Source organism: Neolamprologus brichardi, chromosome 13 (genome assembly GCF_056152115.1).
Source record: "Neolamprologus brichardi isolate AB-2024 chromosome 13, ASM5615211v1, whole genome shotgun sequence".
Classification (NCBI taxonomy): domain Eukaryota; kingdom Metazoa; phylum Chordata; class Actinopteri; order Cichliformes; family Cichlidae; genus Neolamprologus; species Neolamprologus brichardi.
In genome coordinates this window covers 14,512,808-14,531,110 of record NC_142116.1, presented here as the reverse complement: position 1 = coordinate 14,531,110, position 18,303 = coordinate 14,512,808, and the positions used below count along the sequence as shown (strand labels likewise).

The following is an 18,303-nucleotide window of genomic DNA, read 5'->3' as shown; positions in this document are numbered from 1 at the left end:
ATTACGGCGCTTACGAGCATGCTGGGAAATGACGCTAACTAGCCAGGTAGCATAATAGTTCGCTAACAGCTGGGAGAGGAGCTGTTGCTGAGAACAGTGCAGACAGATGGAGAATGAAGAAGAGAGAGCGGAGATGCACCGAGATAACTCAAGACCAAGACAGGAGTTGTGTCTGCTTTTTGGAAGTTTTTAACTTTAAATCATTTCTGCTCTGCTGCTTGTGTGCTGGTCTTTGACTGTGGGTGGGGCTCAGGCAGCTCCTCCACACATACACACACACACACACACAAACACACAAAGAGGGAGCCAGGTGAGGCACAGATATGCTAATGAGCCATATGTTGACTTTGTTTGAAAACAGCAGGCCCGCTAAACCGACACTACATCTGGTAAAAGCATGAAAAGCAGCCTTCTAAGCACTGACTCCACGTGCCACTCATGTGCCAAATATTTGATTTTTGTCAACAAAGCCTAAAAGTAGATAATTTATTGGCTTTGGTCATGTGGTTTATTTGTGTTGCTCCTTTTTGATAATGACTTTAAAAAGATTTGTATTTCATGTACTTCTGTGAGACAACTAGCTCGTGTTACAGATATAATATTAATAGCAGTAACAAATCTTCAAAATACCACAGTACAAATTGTCGGCCATGCTAAATTTCAGCTCTTTTAGCTAGACAAAGCCGCGTTCTTCGTATATCACAACAGCGTGACTGCACAGTAAAAGAGTGCAGATTCTGACCTGCCTGCACTTCAGCTGACTTCTTGTGTTGCATTATGAAATGAAAAATATGAAAAAGCAGGCCCACTAATGCAGCTGAAATAGGTTTCCTCAAATTCCAAATGCTTGTGAATATCATTAAAAGACGAGTTGATGCAACAGAGGGGTAAACATAGCCCTTTTCCAACTACTTTGAGGTGTTGCATCATATAAAAAAAATAGAAAGAAAGCATTTCTCAGATTCAGCATTTGATCTGTTGTCTCTGTAAGAAAATAAAAGCACTGGCTGTTTTTGTTTTCTTTTTCTCTCCCCCGTGATTTAAACATTTAAAATTTGCACATTAACCCTCATCACTCAAAAGAAGACCTCTGCGAAAATGCCTACTTTTACACTTAAGCTGTGAACAATTTTCTAATTTGTGCTGTGATTATCCTAATTTGAGCAAGTGAAAATGAGAGAAACTGAGAGCACATTGTGTGCCCTTTGATTAAGTGGGATGTTTGAATGTGGGTCTTCCACCTTCAAGAGATATTTGATACTTGAGGGGTTGAAGTGTTTTTGATGGAAACTCCATTAATGATTGATAACAGGAGGAGAGCGGTTATCTCCCTACTCCAGTACCATCAATAATTAAACGCTCTTTCCTAGCATTTTTTTGGTGGCACATAAAAAATAAGTCACCATCTTGAAATCTTTAGTTATGATATCTGTCAAAGAGATTAGGGCTTTGCGTTGATTTCTTAAAACTCTCTTCTTTTGTGTTTTGAATAGCGTGCATTTCAGATGCTTGCAAGAAAAGCAGCATTTGGCAAAGTTTCTAGCATTTTGCTACATTGGGTACTAAGTTTTTCATTGACAGTTTTTCTGTTTAATCTTGTATTAATCAAATGAAACCAAATCCATCCATTTTCTTCTCCTTCTTCAATTTAGGCATGCTGGGAGGGCCTATTCCAGTTGTCACAGGGTGAGAAGCAGGGTACACCCTTGACAGGTTGCCAATCTATCCCAGGGCTTGAAACCAAATCTAGAGCTAAAATTGCTTTGCTAAGATTAGATCTTACATTTCGATACAACGCAGAAACTGATGCAGACCAAAGAGTTTGTGCCAAGTGAACTGAACGTAACCTTTACCAGTTCATTCTCACTGTAGTCTCTGGTCCAGCTGGCTCTGTGCTAAAGCACTGCCGCTCTTCTGCATATCAGAGTGTTATTTTGAGATGGTCGTGTGTCATGCAACATCCAAATTTAAACCTGGAACGACTCAGTCTGTGTGTATGCTGCAAATCTCACGCACAGATGCCACATGTCGAGTATGATGTTGAAGGACTGAGTGGATGGCTGAAGTGATGCTGGAGATTTGTGTCAGCCAGTGTGTGAGTGCGTGTCAGCGCCGCGGTAAAAAGTTCTCCGTTAGGCCAGCGCTGATTTGAGCCGCATCGAGATGAGCTGACAGGCCTGCAGGCTTCTCTGTGTCATCACCGAAGTTCCCATCAGTCCTTGCAGAGGGAATTCTCTCAGAAGCCATCGTTGTACTTAGACACGGGAGACCTGATTAAGTCTTTATACTGCATGTGGCAGCCATAGAGTGGCTCGTCAGCCCACTTTCCTCAAAGAGCTCCAAGGCTGCTTCGAGGCACGCGAGAGTAGATGTTTTCACGGGGCTTCAAGTGGTTGTGGAGCCTTTCTCAAGCCAAGGTAATGATTATTGGCTCACATACATGCAGAGAATGCCTGGAAGCGCTTCTGCTGAACGCTGCTCTGTTTCTTTGCGTCATGAGTGACACCCTCATTTACTGGTGTCAATATTCGAGTTATTCATTGACTACAAATGGAGCCCTGCAGCACTGCGCCTGCATTTCTTTGTTGTTCTTTTGGTCTTTTTACTAACAACAGCACCTCAGTCTCTTAAGGTGAGCTCAGGGAAATGATCCTGTAGATATGAAATAAACATTAAGACGTCGGGATTTTTAAAAGATAGCAAAGAACAGTTGCAGCAAATGAAAAGAAAGAACAATAAAGCGATAGCTGTTCTTATCTGGACGCTAATCGGCGTGTCTCATCATAGCAGCGAGGCACCGTGTACTGCTCGTCTTATGTCAACAGTGTTGTATTTACATAAGCTGTTTCCCGTCGGCCGCGGCTTCTGTCCTGAGAGCACCAGGCGCTGCAGCAGTGAGGGAGTGTGATTAGATTTACAGATGGAGAGTAATGGGAAGAGAGTTAATAGCACAAAGGCATAAATCACAAAGAAGAGGCTGGAAGCATTGTGCTTGACCTTTTGAATGGTGATAATGATGCCGGAGACAGATACGCGCCTACCGGGGGCTGCAAAACCAGCACGCTTGAGTTTAGAGAACGCTGTCGTAAATGCAAAGTGGGCACGTGTGCGGGGTTAATAGGTGGGCTGGTCAACCTTGTAGCGTATTCAGACGACAGTGACAGCATGTATGAAGCTGTCAGAGCATTACATGTTAGAAAGTTTTCCACACACACAAACACACGAGCACACACAGGCATGAGCTGATACCTGGCTCTCAGGCTCTTTCTTTATGCGGGAAGTGAAACCTGTCCGCCTGTCTGTCTGCATGCTCATCTCCCCGTCTGTCCCTGCACCGCAGAGCATCAGCGGGGTTATTAGAATAGCCCTGTGGCTGTCACTGATAAGGCCTGTATGGGTGCTGCCACTGACAGCGCTGCCTGCCTGCGTGGCAAACACAAGTGGCCTGGCTGGGGGATTACTGCCTGCTGCCATTTCTGCTGATGCCTTTCTTTATGTTATCCTCTCCAGTCAGATGTGCTGCATTTGAATAACTTGGCTGATGTTGTAGGAATGGAACTCCTTGAAATCTCCACCTGCATACAAATGAAGGTGCACGAAGAAAAAAAAATGCTTGCACATTCACATATTTAGCGCTTGTTAGCTTATTAGTCTCGGTGTCTCCATCTTTTCTTTCCTTCTCCCACTGACCATAACTGGTTATTTACAAGCTCCACTCAGAAGAGTGATGCTGAAGGGTTTGGAGGCTCACTAATCCACTCTGCTGCTGTCATTAGAGAAGCAAACAGACTATTACCACCACCTCCTCCTCTTTCTGCTCATCATAAGCTGCCCGAACCACGCAAACATATGCTTACATGTGCACGCTCACACGCAGCTGTGATGGAGAGTGCCTCTTGTTTCTTTAGCGCTGCTGAGTGGAGCCCTGCTTTGGTAATTGATCCTGTTTGGTACATGGGGAGGAAGGGGAGAGAGCGAGAGCGAGTGAGCGCAAGAGGGAGGGAGGCCCTAAGTGTTGTCAGTTTGCTGCATTAATTTTTCAACTGTGGCCAGTGAGGCTGGAGAAGCGAGGAGGGGCCCTCGATGCAGAGCTCACTGAGAGGAAACATACTGTACCTAATGCTGCCTACACTTGTAAAGCAGTTTATCGGTGCTCATTCTAAAATAAGTTCTTTTCTGCGAGACGCAGTTATGATTCAGCCGATTCGTCTACTCACTCCCAGCCTCCTGCTGATGACAGATTTGTTTTCCTCTGTCTCCCTTTCTTCCGTGGCTCATAAATAGCCTTCTGGTGGTTGTGTGACTTGTGTGCCTCTTTGACTGGATGTTTGTGCCTTCTCATGCTGTACAGTATGTGCAGCTGGTAATAGGCAGGCCTCACTCTGTGCTTTTTGATCCCAGCTCTGGGCTCTGGTCCCGATGATGTCATCAATCCAGCTGAGAGGAAGCACACGCATTTGGGTTCTTGCCTGCCACTCTGTGTGGTGTTAAATAGCCATTATTACTTCTGTTATTCACAGCTCTTCCTCGTGTGCTGTGTTAAAATACCCCGATGTTATCACAATGCCGGTCAGCGACTGGAAAGAATCCCGCTGAATGATTTTAATGTCCGTCAGAGCCACATTAGTGAACACTTCCATGAGTCATTAAGAGGTGCTCACAGCCACACAGGACGTCACTGCTGACATTTGTTGCAGATATGAGTCATAATTTCTTGCTTTTATTTAATACTTCCTAATTAATTTGACGTGGCGCATTCGATTTACCGTTTCTCTTTCGGGTCTTCTGCGTAGATGCAGCCGCTCACGGCTGCTTGCAGATGTCATGCACTGGATCTAAAAATGCTTTGTGATGATGCAGTAAACACTCTGTGGGAGAGAGTTGCCTGGAGGCTGCACGGGAGTGAAGTCATGTTCGCTGGAGTTACAGCGCCCAAGTCCTTCATTGTCAGAACGGGTCGTGTTCAGAGGACAAATCTGCCCTCTTAACTTTACTTGGCACGCGCCATGAGTGGATGGACCTAAGATAATGACGTTTGTAACAGATTTTGATGGTGTGGACTCAATCTAGCATATTCTGCAAATATCTGCACTCAAAAAACAAATGGTATAAAGACGCTTAAAACGCTTCTCAAGTGATTAAATGACTCAGGGACTGAGATTTGCCAGCATTCAGTTCATTGTAAAGTTCAGGTGGATTCTAAAATACCGCGGACAGTACATGGCTCCTAGCCCCAGTTTAGTTGTCCAATAGCGCATCTACATGCATGCATGATCAGATATAAAACAAATGGCATCTAGCAGTCAGGGCATTCAATTTGTTTTAACTGAGAGGTGTGTCAGTGGATCCACTGGGAAACTGGCTTTATTTAACCTCAAAGTAACCATCACAGAAGGGGGTCCCAATCAGTGGGTCAGAACTGGAAATATGGACAGGAGTTACAGGATAGCTTGCGATATATCACCATGAAAACTAAAGCTACGTCTGCTCGCTTGTGGAGATTCCAGTTTCTGTTTGCCTACGTGAGTCTCTAATGTATTTACGTCCAAATCATCTGTCAATAAATGCTATCCTCTCATTGGTAGATGCTCCAGTTGCTTGCCTAGAAGTTATTTCACCTGTAGTCACTTGAAGTTGCCAAATATCATTCACGTCCTGTGGTCTCCGGTTTGCACGTCGCTCCCAGCTTAAGCAAATCTGCAATCTCAGTACATTACAATACACTCATTTCTTGTAGTTTATGATCTGTGTAACTGAAGAAAAACAAATTATGTATTCACTGAACTGTGGTGTTAGTGTTTGCGTATGATATCATTCAGTTTTAATAATTACGTTTTTTGCTTTTCTTTGCTTTCCCCCATGAGGTTCTTTGTGTTTCCACCAGTTTTGTTTTTTTGTTTTTTTTTTAATTATAGTGACTTCATAGTATAGTGGTTAACAGGCTTATCATACTTATAAAAGATTCCAGACACAAACTGGTTCCAAGCCTGGATAAATGTGAGGTGTAACATTTGTGCCAAATCAAACATGCAGTGACCCATTGGAAATAAGGGAGCAGAAAAAAAGTACCAGTATTATTTCTGTTGGACTTTTATTGTGAAGAGGACTGGAAAGAGTAGTTCAGTGTTTTGTTGCATAAAAACGAAACAATGTGGCAACAAAGTAAAGGTTGATTTTATTGTATTAGCTGCATTAGGTTGATTTCTGCCTCTACAAGAAGCCATGAAGTAGTGAGTGTTTCCACACATATCACAAGAGGAAGCGTGAGCATATATCGGTATATCACAGCCATATTAAGGGTGTCTGTACCTCAGGAGTTTGGTGGTTCGATCCCTGACTGCTCCAAATCGTTGGGCAGAACCCCAAGTTGCTTTCTAGTGTGTTCATCTTAGTGTGAGGCATTTGGTATAAAGTGCTTGCGTAGAAAATTGCTACCAGAGCAATATTTTGTCCCAAACCTGGTTAGCAACGACCGTATCCTTCAGGTTTGAGAAGTTTTGATTTCTACCTCAGCATTATCACACAATCAAATATAAAAGTATACACTTTGAAGCATTTAGGTCTGTTTTCTTAGGCAAAAAAAGTTGATTCATGTGGAGGAAATGAATAACTATTTAATCTCAACTTGACAACTTGACAAGGCAGGCCCAGGTCTGGTTGCACAGGTGAGACTTCTGTCTCAGCCCCGCTGTGTTTTGTCCCCTTCCGACAGGTGTGTTTTCTCTCTCAGGTTTGATTCTCCTTCGCCTCGCTCCCCTCCTATCCTCTCACCCTCCTGCCAGCTTAGCTAGCCAGGACAGGCCTTATTCCACTCCAAAACCATGATTGCATTCTTGAGCTATTCCACCCCCTCCTTCAGAACAAGAGCCCTCCGCATCTCTCTCCCTTTCAAGTACAGGCTGCCGGGCGCATTTCCCCTTTGAAGATGTAATCTTGGAAATCACAGAGACATCTCCGGGATTATCTTAAATGTCTTCAGTATGTCAACAGCCTAGCCTCTGTTGCAGAGCAGCTCTGGCCGTTTAAAGGGTCTGCTGTGATGACAGCCAAGGAAAATGCCGCACCGCAGAGGTAATCACAGGGTCAGCTCGGTTGATTCCATTCAGGGCCGAATTCCCACTGCTAAAACTGGATGTTAACAGACACAATGAAATGGCGTATTTCCCCATGCGGCAAAGCTGTGTTTACAGTGGAAGGTAATAGAAAGCAAGTGGCGCGCTCCGTAACGGATGGTGTCGGTAGGTGAGGTTTGTTTATGTCACTGCATTTTCCGAAATGTTATGACAATCCAAAGGGGGCAACATCTTAACTAGGCGTACACAATAAGACGAGAAGCTTCAATGAGTAGTCACGAGAGGGAAAGTTAGTGTACACCAAATTAAAGGCACATAAGTGGGCGCTCTTTGAAAGGGATCTCGACTTTGTAATCATATCAGATGTTATCAGGGGGGAGATTTTAGGAAGGGTAAGTGCTTGGAAACTAAATCAGAGAGAGGCCGCCTAGGGAACACGTTGTTATCATAATTACCTGCTGAGCAGTGACTGCAGAACCGGTGTTGATGTTGACGCCGAGCTGGCCTCTTCTCTCTCTCCACCAAAGTTGTCTTGTGTGGGCTGCTGCCTGCCTCGACATCTCTTTGTGCTCTGTTCTCTGTCTGTTTTCTTTCTTTCTTGTTTTCTCTCCTTTTTTTCCAGCCAGTAACACCGACTGCAGGCCAGAAACTCAGATATTGTTTTGGTGAGATCGGGCTCGTAGATTGAGGACGGACTTGCGTCAGCGAGTGCGTGCGGGTGTTGGCAGGCTTTGGGGTCGCTCCCGGGAGTTGAGGCAAAACCGGAGACCTCATCCTCTCTGTTTCAAACAACAGACGGCTACTGCCGGTGCACAAGGCCTGCCTGCGTGGGGCTTTTCTCCCCACCCCCCTCCTCTTTTATTACAAATGATCTGTTTGAATGAAATACAGCCCTGGCTCCCTTACTGTTGGCATTTAAACAGGAGGAAATAACAGATGATGATATCAGAGCGGGAGACGGTGAAAGCGTGGGACAGGCCACTCAAAAGAGGAGAAACACTTGACCTGTTTGTTTTGGGAAAATGGTATTCCTCTGCTAATTTCCCCCTGATAAGTATCTGACAGCTCGTAGTAAAGTGTTTTATCTTGGCTAGAGGAAAATGGCTTCTCTCGCTCATGGCGTCAATCGATTTTCAGAGCCTCTGCTCCTGCTTTAAATTGCAGTCGGTGTTTTTTTAAAGTTCTTCTATTTGCATAGAGGTAATCAATTACATATATTAGCCTGCTGCTTTTAGCTTAAGATGGACTTTCTCCTTCCTGCCTTCCTTCCTTCCTTGGATTCCTCCCATTTCTTTCTCCTTACCTCTCCAGACACTGCTGCAAATTCTCGCTCTTTCCTCTTCCAACTAACATAATTGACTGCTGTTTGCAGTGCTGGGGGCATTGATTTTTACTGCTCTGCCTCTCTCTCTGGTTTAACAGTTGATGAGTTGTGTTAAGACACCCAGGGACAGCCCTGGCTGTTTTAAGGAAGATGAGGTTTGCTTTTAAAGCTCTCCTGCTTTTTTTATTTCGATGCATAGCATATGTGTGCGTGCTTGTGCACATGCTTCTGTATGAATGCGTCTGTATGAGCTGAACTGTACGAGCGGCCACTTGAGGCGAGGATTCCCCTCCAGAAAGCCAAAGTAAATGTGGTGGTGTTAAAGGCTTTTAAAAGGCAAACTTAGGCTTTGTCATCTTCAGAAACTGAATCACTTTTAAGACTGCAGAAAATGTGTTCGTGTCTCCGTAAATGTACACCCCGATCAACTGATACAGTTACCAGGACTGAAGCATTAACCGAGTGAAAACAGGAGACGGCTGACTCGAGCGGAGACAGGACAGAGTTTAGATTCAAAGGTGTCAAGAATTTGTAGTCGCTCACAGGCACCTACAACCTCCCTCACTCCAGCCCCTGACATCCCACACACACGCACACTCAGAAGTCATGGATACAGACACAAACCTCATTTAACGCGATTAGTCTCTTTGAGGATTTTACCGCAGCCTCTTATATCCTGGATGAAAGAGTTCACACTTCTGACAGGAAAGGGGAAAAAAAAGCAGGAGTCTGCAGAAGCTACTCAGCTTTTCACTGCAATATTCACCGCGTTATTAAAGAACACATTGCTATGTGCTGTGTTGCTCTCAACACCATCTGTAGTGTGCTGCTCAAGTGGTAGCAATTTTCTCGCAGTCTTGTGTCTCTCGTGCAGTATTTCAAGTGAAATTCGATTGCAGATCTCCATGTTCTAGTGCATTGGGTTTCTTATAAACGTTTGCATTCTTCACTGATTGCTCCCTGGCAGTTTTCAATGCGCAGAAATGCACTGCCATCTCAGTGTTTAGCTCTCTCTTGCACTCTTTTGGATGTGAAGGCTAATGTCGTTTTCAGAATATGAGAGAGAAAAAAAGAAGAGAAAAACCTGGTGTTGCTCTCTAAAGCCGAATCAGACCTAACATCTACTGCAATAAAACAAGCTTGCTGTTGTTTGTTTGCTTGTTTTTTATTCAACAAGCGAAGCGAAACACGTATTTCTTTCACGGCTGCCGAATTATGTCAGCTCGGAAAAAACAAAAAAAGGCGACGCAGTGAATTAAATCAATGTGAAGCCAGCTCAGTAATGATGTAGTTGCTGCATTTTTAAAACTAAATGTATAACTCTCTCTTAAACCCATCACCTTTAAACACTGGTGCATGTTATAGCTGGGTAATAGCAACCTAATAGGCTTACCTGTCAGCACCGCGTGCTACGTAGACCCCCGCAAATCATATTTCTCGAACACCTGCTCGCCTCCATGCGTATTTATGGCTTTCTTCTCTGCCCTGTCCTCTTCTTTTTTGGACTCTGTCCAAAATCAGCACACATCCCCCCTCTCACATTATAGTCTTCAGTATGTTCCCTTCCCATCATGGAATAAATGAACGAGCAGGTGCCGTGATGTATGAGGTGCCTGCCATTGCATCACATGGATTTTGTGCCTTTATTGATGGGAATAGTAAAGAGAGACAGGAAATATGGATGGTAGTGACCACCGCTTCTCCAACCATATGTCTGTTGTTCTCTCAATATTGGTATCAGCGATTTTAGGTGGTTTTTTTTGTTTGTTTTTTACATGGTGTTATCTTTTATTCCTTTTATTATAGCTTCAGCTAACATCTGCTGCCAGGACAAAGAGTGCTGATTTTTGCTGATTGAAGCAAAACTCCTGTTTTCAAACTTTTGCAAAATATGGACACTAACAAAAGTGATCTAAGAGAAATCAATCAATCATACACTTCTGGATCCCCAGACTTTTAACAAGATTTTAGCTGTCCGCGTTTTGACTCTAAACTGCAGTTTTTAGACTTATTCTACTTCTTGACCAGATTGCATGTGAAGAAACACTGGAGGAAGTAGGGGAATTGTGTATCTTCCTGGGGGACTATTATTGTCAGTTATTATAAACTTTATTGCAGTAATGTTGTAGGACGCCAAAATGATTTAGTCTGTTAGCTTTTTATATTAAGCAACATTTGCTGTTTTACATCAAACATAGACTATAGCTGAGGCTGGCGGGGATGTGGTTAGTTTCAAAGTTATTTGGCCATAAATCAAAGTGTATGACGAAGTCAGTTTTGGAGCATTTGGACATCAGTGGTCAAGGGTAGGGGCTAGCATAGTACTCCATTTCATCATCACAGCTTCTGTGGTGATGAAATTTGTACCAATCACAGAGACAGAAAGGAAAAGTTCTGATAGGCTAATCTCAAAACCCGTGTAAATTTGTGTGTTCTGGTGTGTGTGTTCTGGGCCTACGCTGGATTTGTATCGGCCTGTAAAGGGCGCAGTGAAGCAGTGAGGAGAGACTAAGAGAGGTGTATTAAGGCAGTGAATCTCGATGCTCTGTGTGTAATGGATTCAGAATGAGGGCTGACCAAGCAGCAGGCTGCTGATAACCTTTAGGAAGGACATTGTTCCTGTGCAGCAGGGGTGGGGGTGGTGGGGTCGCGTGGATGGGGGTGGTGGGGGGTTTACACAGGACTGCTGCTGCAGTATATACGCACGGTAGTGTGATTGGTGGTGCAGCTGTTTATTGGTTCATTGGCTCTCCGGCAGGGTTAGGAGGTAGAGTAAATGGGGCAGTATAGCAAACTCCCTCATGGCTTCCCGCACACATTTTTCAACTCCGGGGTGCATTTTTTTTGTTTTCTGTGATACATTTGTCCTCTGTCTGAACCAGGCTCTCACTGGCTTTCCATTAAAAGAAATGTAACAGCCTTCTTCTTCTGTCTCGCTTTCCCTTCAGATCGCCACTTAAGGAGAGGTCAGCGAGGGACCCTGCGTGAGGAATACATGACGGGGCGGGGCGGGGGAGGGGGTGGCGACCACAGCGGCACTACCACCGAGGTCAAGGTTCACGCAGGTAAACGGATCTCTCTCTCATTCCGCATCTCATCGATTGTGCACATTGGTTGAATCAATCCTGCCTCCTTTTTTTTCCCCTGACTTGGAGCCGACTTGGCACGCAGAGAAAAAGTGAGGGAGTGATGTGGCTGGTTTGACTGGACGCTCCTGAGCTGGCAGCTAAGGAAGCAGTCTGCAGCTGCTGTTTATGAGGCGCTGTGCAGGCTTTGCTTTAAAATAAAATCCCCACCATGATGCTTGTGGCCAGTGTCAAAATGAGAAATCATTAAAAAAACATGCTACGATTCAAGAACCTTTGATTTCCAAAAAACCCCCCAAAAAGTCTAGCTTGAAAGAGATTTGTAGTGACAAACAGTAATAGTAGGGCACACTGTACTTTAAAAGAGCTTACCGGGACCTTATTGTGGCTCCCATTCAAAGGTCTAGTGCACTTTTCATTGCCCTAAATCTGAAAATTTATCGGCCATTTAGAAAGTAGGTCTGTAGTGTCTGTAGTGCTCCAATATTACACTCTTTATTTGCCTCCCGTTTTCTTTTCCACCAGGGATTAAGAAAAATGACTTGGGGGGAGGGGGGGCTTTGGGAGTTGGGTGGGGGCAGTTTAGGAAGCAAATAAATAAATAAAGTGCAAGGTAATCTTCCTTAATACTATGTGTGTGTGTGTGAATGCTGAGCAAAGGCTATGCTTTGGGAGCATCTGCCCTGCACACAAACACTCGTGTGCACATATAGCCAGCCCGACACAAATACTGTACACACCCGACTAGCAGGGATCAGCCAAAGCGATTAGGACACGGACTTCAGAGTGCAGAAAGTGACAGGTTTAACCCACACACACACACGCCGACCATCAGCAGACTGACAAGTAATGCACAGCGAAAGAAAGAACAGAGCTTCCGAATGTGACAGCACATGACTGCAGACACATGAAAGTATAGGAAGACTAGTTTCACTGCTTCTCCCTGCGGCTGTCGTGCTGTATTCGTCTCAGCTCAAGCCCGTGGACTCATATCTGTTGTTCCTCTCTCCCTCCCTCACATTAACGCATAGACTCGGCACAAACAGTTGATCAAACAACTGTGCAGTGGAGACAGAATTTGGCCAGACAGCCGGCCAGGATGAGTAATGTAGAGCCGCTTTGGCTTAATTTGTTTAGAAAGCCTATCATTGCTGCAAACACGTTACAGACTGTTGCTGTTTACTGAAGAGTATTTATCCCCGTAGCTTCTAACTGCACGCCTTTTTAACGTCAGCGGCGCACAGCGTGGCCACTGTTGAGGTCGAACAATGCGGCCGTTGTGAGGCGATGAAGCTGAGATTTAGGAGAGAGGAGGAGTGCGTTTTGTTCGCCGCGGTTAGGTGGACTCCTTCAGTGTGTGACCACACTAAAGGGGAAATTTTCTGCGTCACAGGGTTACAGCGTAGCTGCGGGGCCTGTGTACATGTGAAGAAGGAAAACAGAGCTTTTTGGAAAACAATGACATAAGCCCTTTTAGGTCTTCCAGGCCTCTCACCCATTCTGTTGTGACAGATTTATGATCCCATTCTCGGCGTTCCTTTTTCATTCGTGTTTTATTTTTCCGCCATCCAGTGTCCTACACCCTCCTCATTTTTTCTTGCCTTTTCTGTTTTGTCCCTTTCTTCCCATCTTCTTTTTTCTTTTATGTGCGTATACTGTACATTGACTATATGTGAAGGGGTGAGAGAAAGGCAAGACGAAGACACAATGACAGACAGCGAGTCTAATCAAAACCATTATTCTCTAAGGAGTTTTACCTCCAGCTTAGGAGACAGTGATGATATTCAAAAGACAGGGGGTGTTTATTTTTATCCTTGCTGGTGAGTTTCATTGTGGTTAACATCTTACGCCCTGTTTTTCACACGCACAAGCTGGCCGTTTTTGGATTTTGTGCTGCAAGAGGCATTTCACAAACAAGCAGAGGTATGAAGCGGTGAGAGTGGGAGGATAAGAGAGAACATTGTCTTCTCTTCTCCAGCTTAGGGACAGAGCAGAACAGGTTGTGTGAGGATACTTGCTATCCTTAACAATGTCTAACACAGCCTCAGGGCCACCTCTTCCTCTCTGACGGAGCTGGGAGTTGTGCAGAGTAGGAGACGCACATTCCTGAGCGTCAGATGGCCTGCTGGTACACTGTAATTGCTTTAACTTTGTCATCTTTAGACCTAATCACCACAATAACTTGGATCAATGGTTTTAATGATTTTATTTAATGGATAAAGATGATATTTGTCTCGCTTTTCATATTTATGACTCTGGCCAATCGCTTTAAACGGTCATTGTGGTTTACAAACAGAATTCCTGCTTCAGCTTTGACTTTCTAACTCTTTCTGTGTTACTACTGCTCACTTTGAGTTTTAGCTCTATATTTAGATAACAGGGTTTAGATAATCTGGCTCTCCCTGGAGTTATTCTCACCTGGTCTCACTTAAATGAAATGATCTGCGCTTTACCTAGAGGGCGCTCATCAGATGGTCCTAGGCAGATCTCAGGAAATCGGTTTTTGGGACGGAAAATTTGGTAGGAAAGGACGCAAATACTTTAAAAAATGCTTAAGCAGATGAAAAGCAACCATCTAGGGCAGTATTTGCCCTTTGGGGAAAGCATGTAAGAGCTCCCTAGCTAGGCAGATCCTCTTAGCAATTGCAAAAGAGGAAGACAAGCAGACACAGAGGAGGAAGGGTGGGGTGCAAACAGGTATGCAGAGCAGGCAGGCATTTATACAGGTATGACCAGATAGGAAGTGCACAAACTTCTGAACTCCTTCCAAACAAAAAAACAAACGTAAGCTCGACACCTGCTTCTAAACACACAAGGCCAACATTTTATTTTAGTTTAGTTTAGTCAGCCACACTCTTGGTTGGAATGAAACAATACAGCTGTCGTTTCACTTTGCCTTTAAAACACCAGCATTCTGCTAACGTATCATTCTCAACAGTCACTATGAAACAGGAAGCTCTCAGGGTGGGATTTCTGCTGTTTTGAAATTCTCTTGCTAGCTCCTGTGGACGGCTGAGCTCACGCCATGACGAGGCCTCTGGTGTCAGTTCACAACAATTGCTACTCCTTGCACAGGATTCAGTCAAACTTACAAGTGTAATCACTCACAGTAATCAGTCATTACCGAAACTGTGCTCAAGTTCAGCGTCATATTTGTTGTTTTACTGGCACTTTTCCATTTTCAACTCACTTTATTGATCACAACCTGCCTAATTATAGACATACAACGTACAAACTGTTGAGTGTCAAGGTGTGTCAAACACCGGCAAAGAGGCAAAGAGGTCGGTCGGCAAAGAGCAGTAAATAGTAAAACTCATTTAAAAAACCCAAAGAAAATAAATAGATTGAGAAAGAAATGTGTCTAAAATGAGCAATCATTAAAAGAAGTCAAACTAAATAACCCCTGTCAAGAGTTAAGCGATCTAATAGCTGAGGGAGTGAGAGATTTAAGTATCTATTTGTTCTGCACTGAGAGCGACTTCTTGATCTCGGATCACAAAACATGATCAGGATGATTATCACCTGATTCATCCTGTAGTGTCCGTCAAATTATAGTGAAACCTGCACACAGTAATCACCTAATGGGTTTTCACCACACTGTGCTCAAGGTCAAGGTCAAGGGTACATCGCCGTAGTAGTAGTAGCCGCGTGAGCTACTACATTGCTGAAGTTCTCGTTTTCATGAGATCGCTGTGTTGCCCCATTTCAGTAATTACAAACCCAAGAAGAAGGAAAAGCAGACCAAAGCTTTAAGAAGCACAAATTTGCTGCAGATATCTCCAAAAGCTGATATAAATTGAAATGACATCACTCTGGCGGTGGGCCGCCATCTTTGTGTGCCTGTCGGTCCATTATGTTATCCTTCACTGGGTCTCTCTGTCTGGTATTGTCAATTACCCAGAGGAAAACAACATTAGAGGCCTGAATGGGACACGGAGCTGTGGCAGGCCTGACATGGCTGTGTTATATGATTACACAACCTGTTGGCTGTCGCCTGTCAAGTGTCTCCTGACTCTGATGAATGGCTGTAATATGCCGCGCATCACAACACGCCACGCCACGCACTCATTAATGGCTTCTCATAATGGCCAGGACGTTCCTGTGATGCCGCAGAAGGGTTCACAACGAGAGAGCGAGAGAAGGTGAGAGCGAGGAATATTCCCAACGCTGTACCGACAAACAAAAGATACACCGTGTCCTCATTTTAAACGGCAAGACGCCAACATCACAGTCACATGTAACTGCATAAATGAACGAATGCTGACAGAAATAAAGTAAAGGGGGAGAATAAACACACACGCACACTGGGAGATGTAAGAATTATTATTTTTGAGTGTGACACATATGTTTCTCAATTAGATACATTCTAGTCAATCTGTGGCCTATTTGCATAGATTATCAGTAATGTGAGCAACGCGGCGTGCTCACCAGCATGTGGGAACGTCACAATAGAGACGCTCGAAGAAAGGAGATTGAATCTGTCGTCTGTTGGGTGCCATCTGAAGCTTAGCTGATTGCTCTTTCTTTCAGTGAATTAGGAGACACGCTACCCGAGATCCTCCAAACTACTCGACTCTCAGCTCTAACAAACAGATCTGATTCTCATAGAGACACTGCTCCGCGAGGTTTCAAATTAAAAGTGTGAAAAAATGCTCCAAATGAGCTTTGGAGTCTGTAGGGGGGAAGCTGCTGTGCAGCAGTGGCTGTATGGCAACAAAGTAAAGTAGTTTTTCATGCAGTGTATCAGCTGTGGAGAGGTTATCTAAAACATACACCAACCTAACCCGAAGCCACGTTAGGTGGCTTTGATCTGACTCTTAATTCTTACTGGGAAGCATCACACAGTGCAGGAGCCTCATTGAAAATTTGACAAGCCCCTCCTAAATATAGTGTGCCTTGGCTTTGTGTGGTCTTATGTTTTACATTGTCTCACATTAAAGTCAGTATTTTTACAGAAGGAGACACTGAGGTAAAGAGAGTTTTGAGTATGGCATCACTCAGATGTGCCTCAATGGCCTGGAGGGGACTGCTGAGCATTGCTGCACCTGCAATGTGTGTGTGTGTGTGTGTGTGTGACAGAGAGGAAAAGACAGAGGGACAATCTGCCTTAATATTCCTATGTTTCTGTCATTGTTAGCGTATGTTTTCTTTCTCACAGCTTGAGTTTCTCAGTTTGAAATGCAACACCTGCAGATGTGTCTTGTAAACGGCAGCCGCCAGCTCCTCTCCCATTCAGAGGGGACCATTGAAACAAAGCAATTAAAGCAGCTCTCTCCACGGGGCGAAGACTCGGTCCATGGGTGTGCCTGCCTGTGCGCGAATGATTTTCCATTGTTTTAAAGCCAGAATCTTTAGATTGAACGGCAAAGAGCTCCGCACTCCAGGAGAATGTGCCAGTCAAAACATTAGCAGCTCTGTCATATTCGTGTGTGTTTAAATATGGAAGTCAGAGGTCACTGACAACCTGTTGACACAGCGCAGATTTATGCAACGCGCACAACCGTGCAAACATGTATCCGCAGCCCAGGTTTCGACTCAGCGGTGGTTTCTTGTTGCTGCTGATCTCCGGGTCCTTGCAGCTCCAGATACCAGAGGCTGAGTTATTTCTCCGCTCCGCTCCCTGACCCTCCTAATTGAGAACGGCTGTTACTGAGAAAGAGCGAGCTAAAGAGACAGAGAAAGATTGAGAACAGATACTTGTGTGAAAGCACATGACTCTTAAGAGCAAAAGAAAGACCGAATGAAAGGAGCAAAGAGCTAAACCTGTGGAGGCCAAAGCTCATAGAGGGTGCTCCTCTTTTACGCCCCTTGATCTTCTCTATCTCTTCCTCTTCTTGCCATAAACCAACAGGAGCCAAGCACAGTGTCTCAAACGTAGGAGGGGTCGTTAATGTCGTACATGATGGCTGTAGGAAGGAGAAAAGGAGGGAAGCACTGTTCAGGGTGGAGGGAGAATCACATAAAGCAAAGTCAAACCAGAGGGGAAGAGGAGCGGTGAGAACAGTGACAGCTGCAAGCATGTCGTACTGGGTGATGGTCTGTCCGTCTGTCAGAGCAGATATTTCTGTCTGTTTAGTGCTGCCTTACTGGCTGCCAGAGACACTCCTCGTGTCATCGCTGGGTGCCTGCTGTCACTGGCTAAAAAGGAGAGAGGGAGTGGAGTGTGTACGCGAGCGCGCGCGTGTGTGCGCACAGGGGTGTGTGTGTGTGTGTGTCAGCGAGAGTGACAGAGAGAAACTAGAGCAGCTGTCTTGAAAGCTCTTCCACTCTGTCAGTACATCTAGAATCTGCTTTCCCCTGATATCTCCTCACTGAGGCAGTGTTTTAGTCAGATGTTTGGTCAGAAGTCTCAGTTTTTCCCTGATAAAGGAACACTTTGGGGAAAACAGTATGTTGTGTAGCTTATCTGATAAGATAACGAGATCATAAGCGCTGTAAAGCCTATATTTGCAACACACTGTTTAATGTTGTAATTTTAGTCAGTAAATATGTGTTACATACATCTACATTGCCTGTATTTGTAGCAAAACTGCTTTTATGTGGTTGTAGCTTTGGCGATCATGGTTGAAGACCAGGCACAACCCCAAATGGCAAAAGCACACCCCTACTGCAGCAGCCTCCCCAGCAAGGATGCTGTGCCCCACTACACTACAGGACTGACTTTACACTTACTAGATCAGAATCTGAGAGAGTATTCAAAAGCTTCAGCAAAATTTAGTATACTGTATTGAGTGTACAGTGCACATATAGAACTTTATATCTTAAGTGCTAAGTAAGCGTAAAGGACACCAGCAGAGCCGAAGGTGGTTATCTTCAGGTT

The 18,303-nt window shown here is 44.5% G+C and overlaps 1 protein-coding gene across 5 annotated transcripts in view; it reads left to right on the top strand.

Annotated features, from left to right (window-relative positions):
- Nucleotides 1-18,303, top strand: part of zmiz1a (zinc finger, MIZ-type containing 1a) — a 104,297-nt gene that overhangs the window by 16,445 nt on the left and 69,549 nt on the right. For all 5 annotated transcript variants that reach the window (XM_035904695.2, XM_087850198.1, XM_006783808.3 and 2 more), the window contains exon 2: nt 11,346-11,462. The gene's annotated coding sequence lies outside the window, so the exon portion shown is untranslated. The remainder of the gene's footprint in view (nt 1-11,345; nt 11,463-18,303) is intronic.